The sequence below is a fragment of the Chiroxiphia lanceolata genome, chromosome 9 (genome assembly GCF_009829145.1).
Source record: "Chiroxiphia lanceolata isolate bChiLan1 chromosome 9, bChiLan1.pri, whole genome shotgun sequence".
Lineage (NCBI taxonomy): Eukaryota > Metazoa > Chordata > Aves > Passeriformes > Pipridae > Chiroxiphia > Chiroxiphia lanceolata.
In genome coordinates, this window is record NC_045645.1 from 12,943,123 (window position 1) to 12,969,127 (window position 26,005).

At 42.9% G+C, this 26,005-nt stretch overlaps 1 protein-coding gene across 1 annotated transcript in view; it reads left to right on the forward strand.

Annotated features, from left to right (window-relative positions):
* Positions 1-3,760: 3,760 nt before the first annotated feature.
* PDE4B (phosphodiesterase 4B) overlaps positions 3,761-26,005 on the forward strand; it is a 198,522-nt gene continuing 176,277 nt past the window's right edge. Inside the window, exon 1 of the mRNA XM_032697262.1 lies at positions 3,761-4,035. The gene's annotated coding sequence lies outside the window, so the exon portion shown is untranslated. The remainder of the gene's footprint in view (positions 4,036-26,005) is intronic.

Below are 26,005 nucleotides of genomic sequence, written 5' to 3' on the forward strand. Positions count from 1 at the left end.
CTTTTCTGGTACCAAAACTTTAACAGAAGAGGAGAGAAAATGACAAAACCAATTGGGTTTGCTGAACTGAGGACACAGAGGGAAGTTGGGGGGAGTATTTGCTGTCTTTGCTTGGTGTTGGCAGCACCAAGAAATCTCCTGATCCTCTCTGAAAAGAGGGATTTTGGAGAGAGGAGGACACCAATTGAAGAGAAAAGCCAGAAAATTTTGCAAAAAACCACAAAATGGTGTCAGTGGAGGTTCTGGGGTTGCACTGCCTGTTGGGGGGAGGGTGGTGGTGGAGGGTACAGGAACTTCCTTCTGCCTAAAATCAGCCATTATCATTCCAAACACATTTGCTTTTGCTTCCTTTCTATTTTAATGGCAAATGTATCTTTGTACTGTTTTGACAGGGCCTCACTGAAGCCATTTATTCTATTCTGTACAAGCTCTCCTACCACATATTTCTCCAAAGGATCTCAGTGCATTAAGCAAAATGACAGACATCTGCCAGGTTATTTTTTTTCTCTCAGTCTCCTCAGGAAGAAAATAAAATGAATGCAATAGTGTCCTATTTTAGTAAGTTGGACTTTTACCCCGTCCTCTTTTACATATGCATTTCTTTATTTTTTTATAACAGAGAAAGCAAAGCCCAAGGGATGTACACTTCCCACGGAGCAATAATTGGTGACACAGTTATTACTAATATTTACTTCTTGGCTCACTCTACATCCTCTGGTTTGGTCCAGAGGTAGTTCTACTTTCTGGACACAAAGCTGTACTATCCCTCCACTGAGGAGTAGGAAGGAAGGTATCACCAATATTCTTCATCCTACTGGGCAGCTTTTTGGGTTGCAACACAGAAGATTGAGAATCCTGCACAATAACGGGGCAGAAATGGTAATGATGGAAATGGTAACCTGGAAATGATGAAAAGCACCACTTGGGTTGGTAAGTGAGAACTCCACATCAACAGTGCATCCAAAAATACTCCCGAGTTACCCCTTGGGCATCACCTCTATGGTGTTGGCACTTAAAGAATGGTTTGGGTTGAAAGGGATCTTAAAGCTCATCTAAACCATGATCTTAAAGACCATTTGCCTGACTATTGTGTGTTTGAGAGCTCAGTAGATGTCTATGGGGAATGACAAAGGCACTGATTGCACAGCATCGGTCAGTGTAAGGCACTGAGAAGTGACCTTTTCCCAAGGCTGGCAGGATCTCAGGCAGATTTATGGGCATTAAGTCCTTTAGAATGTTTAGAGCTTCTTGACAATGAAAAATTTGTGCTCCTGAGTGGCATTTGATAATTGTAGCACAGCAGTGTCAGAACTGTGAGCGCTGCAGATTTCAGTGTTCAGTTCTAGTGTGGATTATGAGTGCTCAGGGCCTCTGGAATGTCTTAATGCCAGGGATGACTTCTTGGAGTTGACTTGGCAGATCAGTGGAGGGATATAAGAATAACACGAGCCTGTGATACAATCACAGCATGAGCTCTGAGGAGTTTTTTAATTTCATCCTCCTGGTATCAGCCCTCGCTACCAAGTTTCCAAGAGGATGTCAGGCAGCCAGAGGGCTGGAAAGAGAGGAGGAACACTCGGGGCTGCTGCTGCCAGCTCACAGGCAGCAGTAACAAGCAGGTCCTCCCCACCAGGGTGAAGCTCTGCTGTCTGTTCTCAGGCTTTGGAATTTCATCCATGACCATAAATCGTTGTCTAAACCAGGATTACTGATGTCTCTGTCCAGGGAGTTAAAATCTGGGATGTGCTACCTGGAGGCTGTGCAGGATGAAAAGCAAGCTTTTCATTTTCCTGGCTTTGTAGTCTGGAAGAATTTCTTTTAACCATTTGAAAATTCTGTCCCATAACTTGTATTGTTTGGTGCTTACAGTTAAGAGACAACTCTCCTAAATATTCCATACCCAACAACCAAGGACCTGCCTGAATCTAAACCCCAAAGGTTAAACCTGGAATCTAGGGAATGATTGCTGAACCGACTTCTCTATGGAGTTTCACAAAGTTTGACACTGTTGCACACCAGACTCTCAACCACATTTCTCACACCTGACTCTGTCCAAGGCAGCAAACAGAACAGGGGAAAATATCACCGCTGCTCCTTCAAGTCACTGAAATGCTACAAATGGAGGGAAATGTTGGGAGTAATATTTTATTGGCAAAGGAAAGGATGAGGTGATTAAGTTATAATGATGCAAAACATTCAGGAGAAATACTTTTCATGGCTGTAAAGATTCCAGCACTTCAGCATCGTGTGCTCATGGAGGTTGTCCTTCTTCTGTACCCTCGTTTGTAATATGAAGTAATAAAAGAAATTCAGTATATACCTGAAATAATCATTTGAATTAGAATTGTAGGCAGTCTTACACATTTTTTTACACATGTACAGAAATAAATTTGCCTTTGGGAGGGGGAATTGAAATTTGATTGATAATTACTTTTATATTTTGTGTGTGCAAAAAGAAACTCCTGTATATTATAGAGATCTATCAAGCAGTTATTAGCTGTTAGTTTTATTGAGCTGGACAGCAGGACAGACAATCTTTTCTCCTCTTTGTGATTATGTTATACAAAACTTTCATTCAATATTGTCTTTTTACTGCATAAAGACTGGTTTATCAGGGTCTGGTATGGTCTGGACTGTGGGTCTGTGGGATACAAGGCCATAGGATGGTACTTGAGCAGGAATTACAACACAGCAGCCCTTCTGTTCAGTTTTCAGAGCCTGCAGTCATTAATCCCTGGAAAAAATCAAGGGGCTGTGTGTCATCCACAAATAACCAGTTTAACTCTTAATTTAAAAGGTTTTATAATGAATGGATTTTATTTTTCTGTTCTGGACTCTGAGGTTTTGGGAGCTGGGGTGGGTTCTTTAAGCCTTTTAAATGCTGCTCCTCAGCCACGAAGACTGGAAACTTCCTCTTTTAACATGTGAACCAAGTTCTTTACATTATTACTCCAGAAACTTGCCCTTTGATGAAGACATCAAACACCCAAAGATCTCGCATGACAGTGAGGATCAAACAGGAGTTCCTGCCATAACGAAACCATATGAGTTCTCCTTATCTCCCACATCAGGGGTGTTTGGGGGTGGTGTGACCATCACATACAGACATGACACACTCTGCCATTGCATCTTTAAGGTAGAAGCAGCTCTTGTTTGCCAGCCTGGCCCAGCTGTGCCATCACGAGTGTCCTGTCATTTGTACCTTGCAGGGGGCTGGTGGTCCCTCTGTGTGTGGGGTGTCCTCTGTCCCTGCCTTTGAGTGTTGCCTAAGGAGAGCCCTCAGAGCTGCTCCCTCCCCTGCTCTGCCCCTACGGATGCACATACACTGATAAATTTGTGCTTTATTCCTGAGCGATTCCATAGCACCACAGACTGATTTAGTTTGGAAGGGACCTTAATGTGGACGTCGTTCCCCCTCTGCCACGGGCAGCGATGCCACCCACTAGACCAGGTTGCTCCAAGCGCCATCCAGTCCGGAATTGTGCTGGATTTGCTGCAGCCCGTGTGACAGAACTCACCTCGGCCCAGCGGGCTGCGGGCCAAACTCGGCCGGCGGCCGGAAGGGGGTCCCTGGGCTGAGGGGAGGACACGGGGCGGGCGGGGCCGGGGCTGGACCCCACCCGGGGCAGGGCCAGAGGCTGCGGCGGGGGAGGGACGGAGAGAGCGGGGAGGGAAGGGAAGGAGCGGTGTGGGGTGGGAAGGAGAGGAGCAGCGAGGGAAGGAGCGGGAAGGGAAGAGAAGGAGCAGAGCGGGGAGGAGCGGAGCCGCGAGAGACGGAGCGGTGCAGGGAGGGACGGACAGAGCGGAGCAGGGAAGGAAGGAGCGGGAAGGAAAGGAAAGGAGCGAGGAGGGAAGGGAAGGAGCAGAGCGGTGCGAGAAGGAGCGGATCGTGGCTCAACCGAGCCGCCGGCGCAGCCCCGCGGTGCCGGCCCCGATCGCGCCTTGGAGCCGCCGCTCCGCTGCCATTCCCGCACCATGGAGCGCTGAGGGGCTGCAGAACCTGCGGCCGAGCCACGGACACGCCGCCGGGCCGAGGTAAGCGCTGCCGGGGCTGGGGGGCCCTGCCCGGCCCTGCCCGGGGGTCCCGCGGGTCCCGGTACCTGTTACGTGCCCGGGGTTGGGGAGCGCGCCCGGTGCGGGGCCGATGGAGGAAAAGGACTGAGTCACTTGTGGGGTGTTTGGGTGATTCCAGTAAGTTTGGTCCTATAGAATCACATGGCGTTAAGAACTGATAGTTTGAGGGGGAGAAAAAAGGGGGGCCGGGGGTGGGGGCTTGTGGTTTTCCAGAGAGCGAAGATGTACTTATTTGTTGATTTTAAATTATTTTATTTCTAGTCTTTCTACATTTTATGGATATTCTATCTGTATATCTGTATTCCTTCTGTTCCTTTCTATAAGCTTTCTATTCCAAATTTCTGTTGGAATTGCTCATTTTATCCTGAACCTGTTAAGGTCCATTGAATCGTGTGCCCAGGATTTGTGTCCTCCAGCACATGGGCTGGGGGCTGCCATGGCCACGTTCCACCTCCAAAACAGGTCAGCCCTCGCCCAAAGCTCCCGAACGATCTGCAGCCTTGGGTCCTCCTGAATCCTGGTGGGATCAGCCCTCCCGATGTTCATCTCCCGGAGACATTTCCCCTCCCAGGCTCTCCAGCTCTGCATCATGTTCTCTGACATGTGCTTTGAGTCAGTTTGTTTTTTCTGCTTCTCCTTTTCTCAGTTCGGTGCCTGGTGGGAGTTGTGAGTTTAGGGAGGATGTGGAAGTTGAGTGTTTCCTTGGTGTAACTCCACATCAGCTCCGCGGCAGCAGCTGCCTGCAAGCCCATGGAGCAAGGAGAGCTGCTCCTTTCCCCCCTTGGGGTGGAGGTTGAGGAGTGATAAATCAGTTCTGATGTGCAACAAGCTATTCACTGTAGATCTCTCGGGGTACCATGTAGCCGTGAAGGTGTTGGGTTGCTTTGTGTGGTGCTCAGCATGTGTTGCAATAGGAAACGTCCCAAGAGATCACCTACACTGAGGAGAGAATTCCTGAGAGATTTATACATTTTTAGCAGAATTCATACAATGCTTTTAATCTTTTTCTTCTGAAATTCTGATGTCAGCAGCCAATAAGGTGAATAATTGCATTTGCGTGTTGTAAAGCCAATGAAACACAGAACTTTTTAGACCAATTTGAGAGAGATGTTCCTTTGCTGTGTCCCTCACTGATGCAGAGAGGGTGGCCGGGTTATAAGTAAATCTGTGATACATAAATCATCTGGAATCTAAAGCTCTTTCATACGAGTGCTTTTCTAGTGCACTTTTTAGGCTGAATATAGCAAATTATTAATTGTAATTATGTTTCTCTTGTCATCTAATCTGTTTTAATAATTTTCCATGTGCCTGCTCAGGTACTCCACGTACAGCTACATCACCCTTTATCCTCATCTTTAGACATTTTAGATTCCAGTAAATAATTTTCAATGTAATGCTTTAATGGGAACCTGAAGTAAAATGTCAGATTCAGCCTTGTTTGCTGCTTCTTCCAAAATCATGTTCAGGTTTTTCCTCAACCAACCCTGTATTTACTCCCCAGCTCTTTTCACGTCACATGGAAACCTCTCCTTATTCAGCATTCAAATCCTTGCTCCAGAGCCTGACTTATCCAGCAGGAAGCTTAGACCAGATTAGCTGACTAATCGTCTCTGGGAACACCAGTCTCGTTTAAAAAGTCATTACAATCAACTCTCTTGAATTCCCATATTTGAAATGAATAACCATGGATAGATTTGTGAAATCCTTCCTAAAATGGCGATTTTAAGTGCTGATAAGTTTTTTTTTTTTTACCCAAACACCCCTTCCTTGGGGTGATCTGCCCTTGTATAGATGTGGGAAGTCCTTACAAAGTGAGGAAAACGGTGAGAAAACAATGCTTAGAAGTACCTTTAGTCGTTTATATTAAATGCCTCTTATGCAAATAAAGCATGTAAGACTTTACACTGGTTCCATCAGTAAATAAAATAGTATAATTAGGGCAGTAGGATAAATCCAACCTTAGTAGGTGGAAAAAAAAGTATTAGAAAGGTGTAGGGCAAATAATGATGGGAAAGCACTCCCATAAACTTGATGACAGATGTATGTCTACTTTAAATATTACTTCTAAAGCAAAGGGATATTAATCTGCTGTTATTACTCATGCTCTGGATGTTCTTTTTGCCCCTGTATTTCCCTTAGTTGAGAGAATTAAAATAATTTGTCAGCTTCACTCTGAGCTTCTTGCTGCTGCAATGTTTTGGTTTCAGGCAATGCAGAGGAATGGTTTAAGTGGTGTAGGTAAAACATTTTAGCTGGATTTCTTTAATTATGAAAACAGCTTTCAGCTTGAAAAGCTTGTTTTTACAAGAGAAGAACAAATTGATAGGATCATGTTCCTTGCTAAAAACATCCAGGAAAGGCCAGTTTCTCTTTCCTCTTAGTTCTCTGAGTGAAAAATGCAATTGGTTCCATTAATCTAGGAGGCCTTCATGCCAGTACATCCCACATAGTTTAAGGATATAGCCCTTATTCAGGTTAACAAGTTAGAGAGAATATCATGAATGATACAGAGAAAGTAAGTTAAGAACCTTTTCCCTGATCATGCAATAGAAAAACAAGTAGGCATGCAGCATTCAAGACTTTTAATTTAATTTTTTAACTTAATTTAATTTAATTTTGCATTAGATGTCCAATTAGACCAAGGGAGTACTTCCCAGAGAGCTCTTCAAGCGCAGAACTTAAATCCAAAATAATTACTGTGAATCACAGAGGTGTCCAGAAGTCTGAGAAACTTTGCAAATATTAAAAAGAAAATTTTGGAGAACAATAATAATAATAAAAAAGATATAACTGCTAATCCCTCATAGCTTAAGCCACTGTCTGAGAAATAAGACTTGGACGAAACTTTCTGGGAGAGCAGATTATTCCATGTCTGCCTACAGTGGGATTTCTTGCACTTTGTGTTGCAGCATCTGGTGTTAGTGTGAGTGATGAGGGAATAGATGAGTGGATGGGGAGGGATTAGATCTGTGCCTCTTCAGGTGCTTACAGAGTGTAATTCTGGAAGTGCACATGTGCACTCTGAGTTTGGCACTTCCTCGTGTTTGGCCACTTAAGGGTACACTTTGTTTATTCATAAATCAGGGGAGAAAGAGCCAGAAAATCCCCCTACAGCTGTCTTTGTTCTCCCCTTTTTTTTTTTCTGTCCATGTGGAGGTTTTGTGTGTGTGGATTGAGGGATTTTTTTACTCCCCTCCATCCATCTCTTTCCTGAAAGTTCTCTCCTCTTTGGAGGCCAAGCAAAGAAGGTTATGGATATTTTTACCAATGAGGAACCAAGGCCTGGAAGAAGTAAGGACAGTTTTGGTGGTACTGAAAATGTAGGTTGGGAATTGGGACAGTGTAGAGCAAAGGTATTGTTTAGAGTGAGTTATGTAGTAAAAAAGTAGCTTATTTGGGGTAGAATTATAAAACTTGGTACCTTATGGGCTGAACATCTTTACTGTTAAGTTGTTAAAGAGTTGAGAGACGGGTAAAAGTTGTGCCAGCACAAACAAATGGCTTGTGATGGGCTGTGGGATAGTGGGTGAGGCTGGGTTGGGTTTGGTGTTGGAGCTCAGGAGGATGTGAGTGGGTGATACAGAGTTACCTTTGACTCCTGTGAAGTTACAGTAGGTTCTGGTGGGGTGGAAGGAGCTCAGAGGTGCAATATGGCATAAAAAGCCACTGGGAAAGGGATGGGATCTGTCACAAGTTTAGGTGTTTCTCCCCATGTGTGGAAGTGCTACATGTAGTAGTGTGGCTAAAATTAGGGCTGGCAAGCTATGGGTTGATGACTGTTCATTTCTGTAACACCGGTAAGGGCTGATACTAACAGGGGAGTGCCTTGAAGGAGAAGTCTTGACTAGATGGTAGTTAAAGCCACAACCCACTCAGGCTGAGTTTCTCAGCATGGATTTGGAAATGAGAGCACCAATCACACCAGAAGTGGGCTGAGTTATGGTCTTTAAACTGTGGCTGAAACCAAGCAGGCAAAATGCCTTTTGATGGGCTCTGAGGATGAGCAGCCTTGCTGAGCTGGAGTTAAGATCCAGGTTTCCTTTAAAACTTGCTATGGTTCTGTGATTCCCCGCTAGACACTCACCTTTGTGAGCAGTGAGGTAGAGGCTGCTTTCCTGCCAGCACGAAAGGTTTTAAGAGCCTTCATTCCAGGAAAGATTCCATCCCATACTGACCCTTTCTTGACAGTAAACTGAGCCATTTGTCCCTTGTCTTTCTGGTGTTACCTTTTGTAATAATTGTGTGTCAGCCCCTTTAGTGCCCTACTCCAGAAATTCCTTCAAACCAAGCTGTGGAGGCCATCCTGGGGTAGCCAGAGCCCAAGGAATATCCTGTCTGGGTGCTTACAGGAAAGATGAACTTGATCAAAAAGAGCTGCAGGCTTGAATTTTTGTATCGCTGAAGGCTCTAAATCCTTATTATTGCCCTTCTGAGGTATTTTCCTCACTGTTTGCATTCCATGCTCTGAAAATGAAAGTACTAAGCTGACTGAGGTTTTTGAAGTTTCTTTTTATGATTGAAACACCAGTTAACTCAAAGGAATTTTCCTTCTCAGGTGCTTAAAGCCTCTGAGATTTCACTGTGGCTTGACCAAGAAATCTTGTAGCATTTCTGTTTTCCTGTGGGCTTCAGGTGATTGGATGAAGTGCCAGTATTCCAGTGTATAATGTACTCTCTCATATATTACATTAGTTTCTGGTAGCAGAAAAGCAGTGGAGGTCACCAGGATCTTTTGCATCGGAGAAGTTGAGGTAACTGGTGTCCTCTTTGTTCCTCGGAATGTCAGGAGTGTTGCCTGGAAGAGGATGGAAAACCTTCTGTGGAAGGTCTGGGCCATGTTCCAATGGGAGCACGAGGACGTGAGATGACATTTTTGAGGAATACTTTGAATGTTGTTTGCTGCAATGCACCTCATTTGCCAACAGCTGCCTGTTGAGAACGTTCAGCTGACCTGCTCCAGCTGCTAAATGGTTAATATGTACCCATTTGCTCTCTAATTAATTTGCTCTCTGATAATACCCTATGTTTGACCTGATTTAAGCAGCAGATTTTGCAGGGAGTGGTGGCTGTTTGTGGCACGATCTTTGCCACAGGGTTGGGGAGCAGCACAGGACTAGAATGACACAGAACAGGTAATAAAAGGCTGACCAGAAGAGTAACCACACAGCAGGTACTAATACCTGCTTTATCAAATAATTTTCAGCTCTCAAGAACTAGGACAGGGATTGTTCGTGTGATGTTTGCAATGAAAGAATGGTTTTCACAAGGTATTAAATGTGGAGCTTGTGAAACAACACCCTGTTCTACAAGTGAAGAAGTAGGAATAGAGAAAAGGGGAAAGAAAGGTCAAATAAAATAAATCCAAGGAAATGATATGGTCTGGAGGCCTACACAGAGCCAGGCAAAACAGCAAAATTGGGAGCAGCACATAAGGTGATGCCATGGCATTGGTTTGTAAGTCATGTCTACAAGAGAAGTCAGCTCTGCTCTCCTAAACCCAGGACTAAGCTTAACCTGTTGTAGAGACAATATTAATGAGGTAGTTGTGTGTTTTTGACAAAGGTACCTCAGGGCAGGTGCACAAGGCAGCCACAGAGAGCTCACAGAGGATTTTCTCCTCAGTATTCTTTCAGATGCTTTTCTTTCATTACAGTGTTTCTAAACTTGTAAACAAGAAGCTGACCCTTTCCTTTCCTAGAATAGATAACCATCATATTTTCAGTTTTGATTTTTCCCTGGAGTCCTGGTGAACTCAGGTGCCACTGACACATACAACCAACAGTGTTTTTCCTGGGAACCAAGTCAAATAAAGTGGCTGCCTGCAGCACAGAAGAAATCTGGGAGTTGTTGGGAGCTGTGGTGTTTTCTCACTGATGGGCAAAAATCAGGTTTGGTACCTATACTATGGCACGTCAAGAAAAATGAGGAGAAATTTCCCTTGATGGAGGAACCTTCTTGTTGCTAAACAAAGCTCACCCTCTGAGGCACACAGATTGATCTGGATTGAATGTTTTCTGCCTGTAAGATGGGCACTCAGGAACAAATTACTCCTGAGCATTGGGGGAAGGATTAGTACCATGCTCAGCTCAGAAAATAAATTCTTGCAATTGATTTTTGTTTCATTCATGATTTTGTAATTCAGTAATTGCTCAAGGAAGCAATAGGCTACATCCCACTTGAATAAACAGCACCAAAAAATCTTCTGAAATTGCCAGAGCACTTGTTAAATGTGAAAGATAAATCTGGAGTGGAGCTCCTTGCAAGGGGGATACTTTCAAGAGTGCTTATAAATAGTGAGAACAGGAACTTCAGGAGGAGAGGAATCCAAAATGATTAATCCTCGGGAGTAACCACTGCTGAAACTCCAAGCCCAAATAAGAAGCAGAAAATAATCCAACAGCACAAGAGCTCTTGAGAAGAAAATAAGTATAAGACATATGGAAACCTTCAGGGTGAAGCTGCTCTGTTTGATGGGATTCTGTTCAAAGCAAATCATATTCTCAGGATGCACACTGTGCTCAGGAATACTAATCACAAATCTCCCAGTGCCTGAGTGCGGTGCAGGAGCTGAACTCATTGCTGCCTATTTTGGTCATGCCACTGGAAGAAAAGGTGTCCATGGAGAACATTTTTAATCCTTTGGAATCAGCTTCAGCTTCAACTTCCCTTGCATCAGCTTGGAAAATTGTCACTGAAATAGTACAGGATTCTCCCATTTTTCATCTGGGAATAGGTGGTCATGATCTGAGTTCACCAGCTGTGCTTGGGCAGGAGTAAAGCACATTTGGAAGGGGGATGTTAAGTGTCATTTGGAGCAGCTGAGGGCACTTAGTGTGTTCAGCTGGAGAAGAGCAGACTGAGGGGAGACCTCGTTGCAGTTACAACTTCCTTGGGAGGGGAAGAGAAGGGACAGGCACTGATCTCTGCTCTGTGGGGAACAGGGACAGGACCCCAGGGAATGGCCTGGAATTGTGTCAGGGCAGGTTTAAGTTGGATCTCAGGAAAAGGTTCTTCCCCCAGAGGGTGGTTGGGCACTGAACAGGCTCCCCAGAGCAGTGGTCACAGCACCAAGGCTGCCAGAGCTCCAGGAGTGTTTGGATGATCCTCTGGGGTACATGGTGTGACTCTTGGGGATGGTCCTGTGCAGGGCTGAGTGTTGGACTGGATGATCCTTATGGGTCCCTCCCACCTCAGCATATTCTGGGATTCTGTAATTCTTCCAGAAGTTCTCATCTTCCCACTGAGGAAAACTCTCTCGTTACATCTTTTGGGATTCTCAAAGGAGAGCAGGAAACTTATCCCAGGTTGTCATCCTTGATAGTTTTAGCAGCTTCTCCAGGAGCCTTAATGATGAGGTGCCAAGTAAGAAGAGCAGAGCTGGGGGATCTCGTCCTTGGCTGCTGATCCTGAAGATTTCATGGCAGGTTCTTAGCTGAGGTAACTCCAAACCAGGTACATCATAGGAAGCTCTAGACCAAGGATTTATTGCTATCATTACAATGAATATAATAGTTGTTAGGATTCCCTTCCCCACTGGTTCTTCCCAGGTGGGCCGGGCTGGGAGAAGTCAATGTGCCTCAGCTGGTTTTGTGTCACTTTTCTTCTTCCCTTCATTCCTTTGTCTGCCTCAGTTCTGCATTCCCTTTCTGGAATTCATCCCAGAATTTCTATTCTAAGACCTCTTCTCTGCACCTTCCTAATGAATTATGTATGTATGGAACTTACAGACCTTTGGGTGAAAAGCATTTACTAAAGGGAAATACTCGGAAAAGCAGGATGATTAGAAGCCTGGCACTTCTATAGCTCCTATTTTCTCATTCTGAGCTTGTCCTTTGCTTTCAGCATATACAGGATATTTTGGGATCCTGAAATCCCCTGCTGCTATTGGTAGAGTTTGAGGTGTTATTTGTGTGTGTCCAGTGTTCCCCCTGTTCTGTAGGTGAATTGTGCCCGTGTATTTTTTCCATTTTTCTTATTTCTGGCAGAGCCACGGGACCATTGTGGTTTTTTTCAAGCTGCTTGTGGGTCACTGATGAATCAATTAAATTCTAAATGGAAGATTTTAACTGCCTTTTCTCAGAAAGGCAAGAACAAGGCAGTGTTCAAATAAAGTCAGGCACAAGAACTGTAAAAATAAATCATTGTTTACTTAATGCTTGGTTTCCTTCTGGAGCCAATTGGCATATTCACAGAAAACCAGATATTTTTAAAAAAGGAAAAATGGCTAGAAGGAAGTAAAAAGACACATTCTTTAGCATCTTTCCTTGTTTCTTAATCATCCACTATTAGTGTAGAACTATTTTATACTGTCCTGGTGTGGGACTCCTGTCATGGAATAGTTGGAATGAAATTAATTCCTCAGTTCAGTTATGTGTAATAAAATTTAGGAAGAATTTGGTAAGCAAAAGATAAGGTATTTGTTTATACTCATATAAAATAGAGAAGCTTTATGATTAAAAAATAGTAACTTAGCTCTGAGTAGACTCTTACTGACTTTGTGCACATCAATAGAATATACTGGTGAATTTTCCTAAATTAAATATTGCTGTTCTTTCATGCCCTGAGGTGTTCCTATGCTGGATTTTGCTTGTTTCTCTCACTATCAGGAGGAATTGATGCTGACTGTGAGCATCATGGGTTATTTATAAAACAAGGACCAAGCAGGAGACACCTTCCAAACTCCTCCCATGGAATGGCTCATGCTTCCACCTCTCTCTTTACCAGAAGGAAGCAGATGTTCCTCTTCTGCTTCACCTTAGGGCAGTGGAAATGATGCCTCATAAAGATGAGGTACCTTCTTATCCTTAAGGAAACTAATTTTCCATGCTGGGATTGATACATTAGAAAAGGCATTTGCAGTCAGCCCCCCCAACAAATTCCCTTCTTCCTTCCTATAATTCACTCTATATTTAGGCTGCAATGAGATGCAACCCCTGGAGTAATTTTTGCTCTTGCTTTTTCCATTTTACTCTACAGAGATCTGTAATCATTTCTTTATTTGATAGGTCTTGCGACTGTTTAATGGATCCAAGACCTGCTGGTGTTGGTGGACACCAGCACTTGCTTCCCAGTTAGCACTGTAAAACCAGTAAGTGAACTGAAATGGGAGTGTTTGGGTCAGAGTTCAGCTCTTGAGTCTGGGCTCAGCTTTTTTTGCATGGGTTAGGCTGGGCAAAGCTTTGAATTTGGGTTTTCAATGCTGTAGCTCTGCCGAGCTGGTGTTTGGTACTGACACAGTGCAGGGGATTTTCCTGGTCTGCAGATTGGCTGTGGGTTTGGGAAAACACAAGTGATAGTTATAAAACTAGTGATAATTAGAATCTCTAGTGGAAGGTTCCCTGCTCATGGCAGGGGATGGAATGAGATGGTCTTTAAGGGCCCTTCCAACCCAAACCAGTCTGGGACTCTATCATAAAACCATCTTAAGGTCTATGATTCCATTATAAAACCATCTTAGCTCTACCTGCCCCATCCCAGATCCATGGCACTCCCATCTCTAATACTTCAGGATAAATACATCCATGTTTTATTGATTATTCCCATCACTTTTAATCCAGAGCGCATTCAGTCTCTCTCTACATTAGTTCCAGCTACTTTGTGGTTACATAAACCAGATTTTCTTTGAGAAATCTTATACTTTTCAGGAAACAAAGCCTATTTTGAGTTTCATTATTGATGTTGTGCCTTTGGGAGTGAACAAGTTGTACCTGGATTAAGTGAAATGCAGTCCTGTGGCACCCACAGCTACTTTATACTGGTTTTGACATCAGACATATGAATTTTTTGTAAGTGTGGTTACAATGATTGGTTCTTAAAGGGTACTTGTAGGTGTCTAACAACTGCACTTCTTAATCAGAGTAATTAAATTCATAAAAATTAGTCATTTGAGATTAAAAAAATGCAGGCAGCATAAAATCGTTCCCCCTGTGTTCTTGTATTTATCTGTGCATCCTTGGTGACTAAAGCACAGGGCATGTTTTTACACTGTAAATATAATCAAAGTTATAATTTCCACGATTTTTTTTTTTATATAAAATAGCTGGAGAAGATTTCTTTCCCTGTTGGAAGTCTGTGGGCTCTGATCATCTCTCCTTTTTCTGCAGAGGAGGGTGAAAGGAGTGTTCTCCATATGTCTGGGGGGTTAAAATTATCCCGAGTGCTGTGTGGTGATGGTTCTGCAGATGAGCTCAGTTCTGCAATCCACACCTAAAATTGGGAAATCTAAATGGAGAAAGCAGCAGGAATGTTTCATTCCTGAGTGGTTCAAGCTGTAGGAAGTTCAGGTTCTCCGTTGCACCCTGTTGTCTTCATACTTACGGTCTGGCCCTTTGAAATGGGACTTTTTTCTTTCAGTGAGCAGGAGACAGTTTCTAAAAATAAGTGTTTAAAGTGATATTGTAATTTTCATTTATTGACTCTCTGGGTATCTGCCAAAACTTCTGTCAGAGACCTGCAGTCATTTGTAAGGATTCACAGACTGTCTTTCAAGCCTGTGAGAGGGAAAAGATGTGTTGGCTCCTCTTGCCTCAAACTGTGGAGGAAGGAAAATAGCCCACACCTAATACCTGCTCCTGGATGGACATACAGCAATAAATTTGGGAGAAATTCCTTACTATGAGGGTAAAATTCAGGTTGCCCAGAGAAGCTGTGGCTGCCCCATCCCTGGAAGTGTCCAAGGCCGGGTTGGATGGGGCTTGGAGCAACCTGGGATAGTGAAAGGTGTCCCTGCCCATGGGGATGAGATAAGCTTTAAGGCCCCTTCCTACCCAAAGTATTCTGGAATTCTGTGAGACCAGTGCTGTTTAATCCCTGTGTGAATGGAACAGGCAAGTACCCTCCTTCCCTGTCATCCAGGCTGAGGAAGCTTTTCCATCCTCCCCATCCCACGGTGCCCCCAGGGGAAGTGAAGTCTCTTCTTTTCTCCTCTCTTGGGTAGAGGTGGCACTTGTGATCTCCAGCTCCAAAGCCAATACAACAGAAAATGAAAGGGGCTCGTTCTACTTGCTGCAACACCTCAGGACCTTGGGATTATCCTTGAGTTCCTTGCATTTTCCTGCTGCAGAGGTCTGGTCATACCCTGAGGCTGTGAAATGCAGACCTAATAAATTAGATTCTGATTCTCCTTTGCTCAGGCTCTCAGTGGCTTTGCTTGCAAAGGGCTCAGTCTCTTATGGGATGTGTTAGAAATGCTGCTCCCAGCCAGGTTCTGAGCTGTTCTGTGCTCTGTGTTTACTGTAGGAAAACAGCTGAGGGGACATATTTCGCAGTTTTATTTAGGGCATCTTGTTTGTTTTGAGGAAAAAAACCCATTTCCTTCTATTCTGAGTTCTCAAAGGAAGGAATATGAGCATTTCCTTATCTCAGTGGAAGCAGATTTATGAGGGGAGCACCTGAATGTTGGAGCTGGTTAGGAATGAAAGAGCCTTTGGAAAGGAGAAGAGAAGCAGTGATATAGAGCCTTCCCCCAAGTCCTGTATGAACAGATTAAACTGAATGTAATTAATAAGAGAAGAAATCCATTAAGTTGTTATAGTAACTGGGGAGCTAAGGTTGAAAATGTATGATCTGAGTGACTCAGCTGTGGGGGAAGGGATCTGAAAGCCCACACAGAGCTGGCAGCTTCCCTTTCCTGGGGCTCCTCTCTGTCCATGCCCCAGGAAGCTCCTGTGGAGGCACCTTGCATGGTCAATGTTCTTCCCAAACCCTTAAGACAAGCTTATTCTCCCTGCTGCACCCTATACCTCTTGTTTATCTGCCTCTCTGGTGATCCTTGAAGAAAGTTGGCAAAACTCACCCAAAAGAAGTGATAGTGGGAGCAGGTCTTTCCAAGAGGCTCTTCCTAGTGGGGAATAAGGAATCTGTGGGTTCTTGTGTCCTGCAGAGTAGCACCACCTCATTTCTGGAGATCCCTTGGAAGGAGGATATCTACTGAATGTATTCCCTATAATTTATGTGGGACCTTACACAAAAAAGTACGTTGATTTGGTTGACCTTATTAAAAACTGCTCATGTAGAATATGGGAAAGGGTTGATTTTATTTGTGTATCTGTGTATTTTCATTATTTGCAACCCGTGTTTTCTCAGGATGCAGCTGCTTCCCCAATAGTTCGTAAACATTTACCTGCTTCCCTCCAGGTGTTTATGTCAGGGAATGACGTGGGTGAATGGAGAGCAGTACAGAAATCTGGGATGTTTATTTTAGCTTGGTGGGAAGATGTCTCTAGTGTAAGATGTCTCCCCCAGCCCATGGGGCTTGGGAGGAGATGATCTTTAAGGACCATCTCAAACCATTCCGTGATTCTGCTTTTCCCAGTATATCTGGTTCTCAATATTTAGTTCTGCATCCAGAATTAATAATAAACCTTTGCAATAGCAAAGGCTTGTCTTTTTATAATTTTCATGATTGTGTGTAGCCTCTGCCTTAGGAACAACCAAGGTTTTGTTGAGCAATTAATTGCCTAATGGCATCTCTAAAGCTGGAAGTAATTTGCTAACGTTATGCTCTATGTTGATCTGAAAATCATTAGGGAATGACTAGTGGTTTATTGCATCTGTTCAGTTAAAAATTAATATTAAAAAGGGTAAGAATTTAGAGTTATTAAAAAAAAAATACAGAGGTAAGAAGCTGACTGTTGAACAACCTGTGGAGATTTCTCTGTATGTGTTTGGTCTGATTTCTCAGCTTCAGTTACTTCAGGTTTATGTAGGATTTATGTGCTGTAGGTAGATGTTCATTTCTGGTGAAATTTAAGGATGTCCAGCTACTTAATTTTGATCCAAACTTAACGTTTTATCTACTAGCAATTAAGATGAAAAGTAATCAGGTTCCATTTACTCAATAGAAAGGTCTGTTATCACTGGATTATCTTAAGGTCCCTTCCTGCCCAAACCATTCTATGATTCTGTATTCATACAAGATAAATGCATATATATTTAACTGTGCCAAAATTGCAGGTGAGTATTTGGTTGTAGTAAAGAGTTCAAAAAAATACTCTTGTTCCTTGTATGATATTTTTTGATCTGCTCCTCACAGGAGTGACAAGGCCAAGGTGAAAAGCTGATACTTTTTTTTTCCCTTAATAATTATATTCTCCAACTGTAAGAAAGATGATGATATTTTGCTTTAAATTTGGTAGAGAGAATAATCCCTGCTGTAAACCTGGTCTAGTGGAAGGTGTCTCTACCCAGGGCAGGTGGTGGAACCAGATGGGCATTAAGGTCATTTCCATCCCAAACCAGTCTGAGATTGTATAATTTTGTACATTGTTTGTCTTGTGACATAAAAAGATCGTTTCATGTCCACATCATGCTGTTGTTTTACACTGGAACAGGTTAAACTATCATATTTTTCTACTCTAAACAAAGGCTACTTTAAAAAAAATAATGTACTGATAATACCCAAGTATTTTATTTCTGGAAAGAAGATACATGAGGGAATACATGAGCATCTATGGCCAAGAGAATTGCCTGTTTTGAAAAGAACTGAAATAATTCAAATACATTCTTTTACTTTGTGGCAGTAGAGGTGAGGAACTACCTTTTACCACCAAATTTTCAAATCTTTTTAGAAGAGGAATATTAATTGGAGTTTCCAGCCTCCTCTTCAGCAGTAGTTGAGCCTCTCTTGCTTTATAGGCCAAAGACAATTATTGCATCTACAGATACCAGTGTTGACTTTGCACAGAATCATGGTTTGGGTTGGAAGGGACCCTAAAGCCCATCTAGTTCCACCCCCTACCATGGGCAGGGACACCTTCCACTATCCCAGGTTACTCCAAGCCCCATCCAACCTGGCCTTGGACACTTCCAGGGATGGGGCAGCCACAGCTTCTCTGGGCAACCTGTGCCAGGGCCTCACCACCCTCACAGCCAAGGATTCCTTCCCAATATTCAATCCAAATCTATCCTCTTTCAGCTTAAAGTAATTTTGACATCAAGACTCCCTTTTCAGTTGCTGTAATTGCTGAAAATTGCCCCCTGCTTGCAGAGAAATAGGAATTTCCTGGATGTGACCAGGTTGAGATTCCTCTGACCACGCTTCGAACAACCTGGGACTGTCATACATCCCTGTATTTTGGACTTTCCAGTTCTGCAGTTCCCTTTGCACCTTTACCATTGAATAATTTGGACATATATTTGAATTTTGACAATAATTTGGGAAAAAAAAAAAAAGAGCCAGACTTTTTGTGGGGGCACACAAAAGGACTGAGACATGGAGCTCATCCCTGTGAAATGATAATTCCTTGCTCCAGAGCACTGAGATACTGCAAGAAGGGGTTACTGAACAGGGCTCTCTTCATTAATTGCAGTCTTTGAAGTGATTGAATTGGATAAAAACTTTCTAAAGTGTTCAGCAAGAGGCAGACACTGGGTGCTGGAAGTATCAGCCCCCCATAATTAAAGGTTTGAAGAGTTTTTAATAACCAGGGAAAAATTACAATGAGAAGTTTGAAGCAAATGTTCACTTTGACCTCAGTTAACAGCACTTGATTTTGGAGCAAATTGCAGAGTGAGCTGAAGTATTTTTTCATTTCTTAAAAAAAATGCTGATAATTTCAGCCTGGAATCTAAGATAATGCAAATATTTTCCCAACAAGCAAAATATCAGATACTGAAGAAAAGAAAACAGCAGTAATGTAAGGAAACAGTAACATCTGCTTTGGCTACAAGTAAAATCCTGGAATAAGAAAGCTTAAATATTCCTCTAAATCAATTTTTTTCCGTAAACCTCCTGTTATAAATTAGTGTTGTCATAGATGCCTCTTAAAATATATGAAGTGATATATTGTAACAGATGTGGTCTTAGCCAGTGGCTGGTAGAAAATGTGTGTGTTTGCAGAAGACCAAATGCTTTTTTCCTTTTAGTCTTCATTTTCTTTTTTTTATTGGATGGGCAGACGGAAATTTCATTCTGGAAATTGCAAGCATGGAAAAAAACCCAGGATAAATCAAGTTTGTAGTTGATCATCATGCCTTTAATACTCCCAATGGCTTTGCCTTTGCAGGTGAGATGTGGAGTTGAATTGGAATTATTCTCTGCTCCTGGAGGAAAAGGGAACTTTCTGTAAAGGGATGATGTGCATGTTCCAGGGTATTTTATAAAATTTATAAAATTTTTGAGCCAATGCACCAGAGCAGGGAATGATTATTCCTGTACTTAATAACAGAGCTATTGCTGCACAAAATCTGTGATCTAAGAAAAGAAATCCTTTGTATTTCATTAAGAAAAATGATGCTGCAGACAGGCAGTGTTAGAAACAATAAATTGTGTGTGGCTGGATGCTGTTGCTCTACAAGTAACCTCATTTTGTCCTCATTTAGCAGCACACAGAGGTCTCTCCCTGATTCCAATTTCCCCTTCCTTGGACTCCTTAGAGGGCTGTCTTTTATGAGCAACCTAGGATGAAGGATTTATGGAAATGCAGTTTATCAGCTGCAGAATCCTCATTCCTGGGGAAAGGGGGACATGGGGGCAGGTGAAAACCACCAGCACCTGTTTGCCCTGGCACAGAGCCCCATTTTTCCCATTTATTTGGTTTTCGTGTGTGCCTGTGGTCAGAAGAGCTGGTTACCTGGTCTCTGTGAAAGCATTTACTCTAATTGGCCGTGGGATAGGTTTGGCCCCTGGCAATGAAATTGTTTGTTGGGTGATGTTTCCTGGCCCACAGGGCTGTGTTTCTGAGGACATGCAGGACCTACCTGGGCATCACTGTCTTGGACAGAAAACCATGGGGCTGCTTCATGGAGAGCTCCTTTCCCAGGTGCTGTTTGAAGATGCTGCTGTGTCCTGCTTGTTCAGCCCCTCATATCCCGTTTTATAAGTCGTCTGGAAATCATGGAATGGTTTGGAAGGGACCTTAAAGCCCATCTCGCTCCACCCCCTGCCATGGGCAGGGACAACTTCCACTAGACCAGGTCACTCTTTTGCAGATCTCAGCTTTAATTTGGTTCTCCAGGGACCTCTTGCTGTCCTGATTCTTCATTTCATCTTTCCCCACTATTCTTTAGTGTTTTTTCAAAATCAAAGGCAAGGTTGGGAATATTCCTGTGTTATAAGGCTTCTGGAGGATGTGTTCTTCCAAGGATGCTCTCTATTTGTAGGCTTGATTCTGCTCTTCTGAGCTTGGGGTCATTATGTGTTTTCGCTGCACGGCTCTAATATTAGAAAGAAAAATTAAAGGAAAAGAATCCTTCTTGCTGCCTATTTGAACTTTCCTCTTCCCATAAAAACCACAGGGGAAAGAGAGATCTGAGGATCTGAGAACATTTCCTCTTAGAGCAGAGCAACCTCTGGGTGAGTTTAGGAAGGGAAGAAGTAAATAAGGGGCAGGAAATCAAGTAAATCGAGGACTGCATTAGCTGGTGGTGGCACGCTAAGTTTCCCCACACTGTTGATCCAGCTAATCCCAAGGGACCTGTAGCATTTCCCTTATCTGTGTAGCCCAGCAAGGCTTAGTACATTATACTCCTTTCCCAATAAAAACACAGAGGGAACATGAAGTCTATTTTTTAAAAAATCAGCTTAAAAATCTAAAGGGGGAAAATTTGCCTGGCGTGCATTTTCTGGGGATTTATTTTTAAACTGATTTTTTTTTTTAAGCATCATAATAATTGTTCTTTGCTCTCTGAGTGCTGTTCAGCTGCTTTCCGAGGAGTGGGAGGCTCTGCCAGTCGTTTGCACAGGGAACAAGGAAGATATAAATTGCATCCTTTAATAGTCTGCTTCACTTTTCTCAGTAATTACCTTGAAAATCCTTCTGTGATAGGTAACACTATTAAATGAGCCCTTTGGTGCTGTCAGAACTGATTTTTAGTTTAATTTCATTTGACCACAGTAGTAGAACTGTTTTAGATATATAAAATTTAAAAATTACTAATATAGTCAGGAAATCAGAATAATGTTTCCTGAAATCCTTTCTTCTATTAATATTTGCCTAGAAGCTTCCTAAAAAAATATGATCATATTTTCCAGGGAAAAATACTGCTTGTATCTCACGTGGGTTCTGCAGAGGCCTAACAAAAGCAAAATATTGATTTTCCTCTTGTAACTGAAATAAATGAAGAGCAATGACAACCTGGATAACCCTTTACTGGAAATCGAAGAGTTACTGCAATTTCTGGAACAGATTGACTTAGTTATTCTCAGCTTTACTGATTAGGTTGCCAGAGAAAAGATGAGTCTTTGCAATCCTCTTAACCTTGGTGATATCTCGGTAAGGAACCTCCTAATGAAAGTTAAGGCACTGTTTTAATAAGGATAATTTACCCAGTGGTAACATTGGAGTTTTAAAGGTGATTTTTTTTGGTCCTGCACAACTTTGACAGAGCTTTGTGAAGTATCTACAAAGAGTCTCCTGCCTATTACATTCACCTTTATAATAAAAGAATTGGTTTAATTTAATATTGTAGGTAAATTTGCAACTTTATCCCATGGCACAGATGCCTGATGGCTTAAACCAGCAAACTAATTGAGACTTGGTTTGCATGGTCAGCCTGTAATTCACAGGTTGGCAATTAGGACAAAGCTCAGAACAGCCTTGGAAGAAGACATATTGGAGGAATCAGTTCTCCAGCTGGATAATGTTGGTAGGTCTGAGTTAGCAAAGTTTTTTTATAGGAGAATTGCAGTGATAAGAAATAAAGCTCATTACACCTCTCAGGGCAAATCTGCCTCCAGCTCTGGTCCCAGCACAGGAAAGACATGGAACTGTTGGAGTGAGTCCAGGGGAGGCACCAAGATGTTCAAAGGGTTGGAGCCCCTCTGCTGCGAGGAAAGGCTGAGAGAATTGGGATTGGTCAACCTGGGGAAGAGAAGCTTTGGGGTTACCTAATTATGGCCTTCCAGTACCTGAAGAGAGCCTGAAGATGGAGAGAGACTATTTCCAAGGGCCTAGAGTGACAGAACAAGGAGAATGGCTTCCCACTGCCAGAGGACAGGGTTAGATGGGATATTGGGAAGGAATTCTTGGCTGTGATGGTGTTGAGGCCCTGGCACAGGTTGCCCAGAGAAGCTGTGGCTGCCCCATCCCTGGAAGTGTCCACGGCCAGGTTGGACAGGGCTTGGAGCAACCTGGGATAGTGGAAGGTGTCCCTGCCCATGGCAGGGGGTGGAAGGGTCCCTCCCAACCCAGAGCATTCCATGATTCTATGAAATCCTTATTTTCTGAGTCAGTTTTCCTGGGTTACAAGCACTTGTGCTAATAGATGCCCTTGCTTTTGTTTTGCGTAGTGCTGTGAATTCTTCTCAGCTTTTTATGAAAATTAGAACAGATTGGGTTTGCTGAGGAGGAGTGATTTTCTCGGAGCTGCCATAAGCTCTGCAGACCAGTTTAGTTGTTCCTGTTCACAAGAAATGGGGAAAGGTCACTGAAAAAAACCCAACTTTTTCTTCATGAAATAAGTAGTAAAAAGAGACTGTTTAAGAAATTCTTAGGTATGTATTTTTGGGAGGCTGTGTCCAAGAAATTGGACAGAATAAGGGTGTTTGAGCAGGTGGGGGGGCTCCTTCTGGAGAAAAGGAGGCTCAAGAGGGACCTTCTCACTCTCTGCAACTCCCTGACAGGAGGGTAGAGCCAGGTGAGGGTTGGGCTCTGCTCCCAGGGAACAAGGGACAGGATGTCAAGCTGTACCAGGGGAGGTTTAGATAATTCAAAAAACAATTTCACTGCAAGAGTGGTCAGGCTTTTAAATAAGTTGCCCAGGGAGGTGGTGGAGTCACCATCTCTGGAAGCATTCAGGGGACATCTGGATTTGACCCTTGGGGACGTGGTTCAGGGATGATTATGGTGATGCTGGGTTGATGGTTGGACTGGATGGTCTTGGAGGTCTCTTCAAACCATGATTCTGTAGTTCTGTGGTCACAGAGCTAAACATTTAGGGCTTAATAACAAAATTGGTGAAAGGAAAAAAGATGCAGATAATTCTTCTGTGGCTTAAGATGTGTGTGCCTGTGGTGCAAAAAGAATAGGGTGAAATTCCTAGAACTAGTTTTTCAGGGGGATGTAACTTCTGCAGGAACATTTGCCTGGGATTTCTTTGAAGTTTTATTTGTTGGATGTGCAGCTTGTGAAGGTGCTGCCTGTCTGTCCCTGCTGTGCCCATGCCACACTGGCCATGACCTCCATTCCTATTTTGTATTTGCTGGTTTTGTTTAAGGTAAAATACAAACTGTTCAGGTACCAGTTGCTCTTTATACCTCGACTTGCCTTTGACCAAGTGTCAAATCCATGTAGGGTTTATTTTTCTTTCAAGGAACTATATGAAATTTCCAAGCTTTTCCTTCCTTTCTTGTTGCCCAGGGAAGCTGTGGCTGCCCAGTCCCTGGAAACGTTCAAGACCAGGCTGGACAGGGCTGGGAGCAACATGGGATAGTGGAAGGTGTCCCTGTCCATGGCAGGGGGTGGGACTGGATGAGCTTTAAGGTCCCTTCCAACCAGACCATTCCATGTTTCTGTGTTAAGTAGGAGCCCATATGTTTGTCTGGGAGAGCTAACCTGAGATTGTAATTTTTTTTGATGACTGTCACCCTGTCTGAGTATGTGCTTGACCCTGTGAAGTTTTGATGACCTTTAAGGAGAATCCAGTTGTTTGAATCCCAGCTCACAAATTATGTAATTCTCTGTGTGATCAGATAATCTCCTTCATCCCAGCCCTTCCCTTAGCAAAGCTTCTCTGATCTTTCACCATTCAGGTGTCTGGGTTTATTTCTGATCATCCTCAGGTTCTGCAGAACCTGTAAGAATCAGCATTTTGTTGGTAGGAAAAAAGTCCTGCCCCAAGAATGTGTGTTGTGGCCCTGGCAGTGAGGAAGAAGCAGGTGTGGGACTGCAGGAAGTGCTGTGTCATCTGAATTTCACTGGGGTTTGTTTTGTTTTTCACTATCTTTCAATCTTTGTGCCTTGCCTTCTTGAAAAGTGGGAGGAAATGAATTTGGAGTCTGAAAGGAGACAGATAAACAGCTCTGCTTGCCAAAACCTTCTGTTAATCTGAAGACCCGGCACCACAGGAGCAGCAAAATGTAAACCTGGCCGTGCCTTGCCTGTGTTTCATGGGAGAGGAGGATCTCTAGGGGTGAGAGGGTCAATCAGCTCCTTGTACCACCCTGTGGCTTTAAACCTGCCCATGCAGAAGCCCAAATGTGTGGGAAAACAGTGACGTGGTGAAATGTGTGTCTCCCATTCCAAACCATACCAGAACTTGCACATTAAGATGCCTTTTAGGAATTTCTTTAAATAGTGGATTTCACACTGGATGAGCTAAATAGCTGTTTTTTAACCAGTGTGTAGGAAAAGCAAGCTCTGTGCCATGCATCTCTGTGTCTTTATCCTCACCCCTGTCCACTGCCCATTTATAACCCTGTTAATTCATACCTTGACTATCAGGCTTTATCACTCTGGAACTGCTGGAGTATTTACCAGCAGTTTTGAAACACACAGTCATAGAACACAAAAAACTTGAGGTGGAAGAACTTGGTGTAAGAAGAAACCTCATACCCTGCCTATATTCCAGCAAAATGGATTAGACTCAAGTGCAGCACCGAAAGAATATTTTTCTTTGCAATTTATTAACAAATTCAAAGCTTTGCTGCTTCTCAGCATTCCCTGTTACCCACGTATAACCAGCCACTGGGATACAGTTTATTTTTGGAGGATTTGGGTGGTGGAGAGCAACTCTGTTTGTCATGAAAGATTACATGAATTACAAAATGTACAGGAGAAAAACAACTCCGAGTAAGGCTCTCTGGAGTGTTTTTATTTGGTTTATTTTCCCCCTAAATACTTGTCCCAGGTGTCAGATCTTTTATGTAAAGGCACAAGAAAGAGTGAGTCAGATTTTAATAGTAACTTAGTCATGACTAAAGGAAGTGTTCAATTTTCTTGGTGGGCTCTTCAGAAGTGCAATCTACAGAACAAAACAAAAGATGGCTTGGAATTATTCATATTCTGGTTAAATTTGCTTTGGCAAATTGATAAATATTTATAAAGGGAAGGAAGTTGTGGTATGAGAGGACTCAGGCTTTCACAGAAATTATCTGCAAGTCACTCTGGTCCATCTCTCCATCTCTCACGTCCTGGTGTTGGTTCTAATACTAAAGTTCAGCAAAATTTAGGAGACATTCTTAGACTCTTATTCTTTCAGATTTGTTTTCCCAGAGAATATGTGGATGTGGCACTTGAGGACATGGTTTAGTGGTGAACATGGTGGTGGATTGATGGTTGGACTCAATGGTCTTAAAAGTTTTTTCCCACCCTAACGAATCTGTGATCCTAAGAAGTTTTCTTGAATACTTATGAGTGTGTTTTTTCACTTCATTATGTATGTATTGATTTATTGATGTTACTTTGTGAACTGACATCTATTCAGGAGGCAGAGCTGGTTTGTGTTGAAATCCCAGTGTCTGCACAGTTGAACACTTAAACTCGTGCTTTATTAAGCACAAATCTGTGCTTTATTAAACACAAATCAGTTGTGTGCTTCATTCTGCTGTTGATGTAACTGCCTTTGTTCTTTCTATGAATTTTCTCCACATATTACAGGGGAATATGTATTTATTCATGCCATGTTGTCTGTGCATACATACCACTGTCATTGTCATCTTTACCTGCACGATATCTGGGACAGTATCACCCAATTCTTTTTATAGCAGGGCTTTTTAGTTTCTCCTAGCTGTTGAAGATTGATAAAATCATTAAACTTATTCTAGAATTTTATTCTGCTGATGTAGCATGACTTTTATGCTGCTAATAGGACAGTGACTCTTGGAGGCAGAAGGCAAATGTTTCACAATGAGAACAATCAACCACTGGAATAATTTTCTCAGGGAAGCAATGAATTCCCAACACTGGACACTTTTAAGGTTCAACTGGAGAGGGTGCTGGGCCATCTTGTCTAGACAATGCTTTTGCCAAAAGAGATTGGACCAGGTGATCCT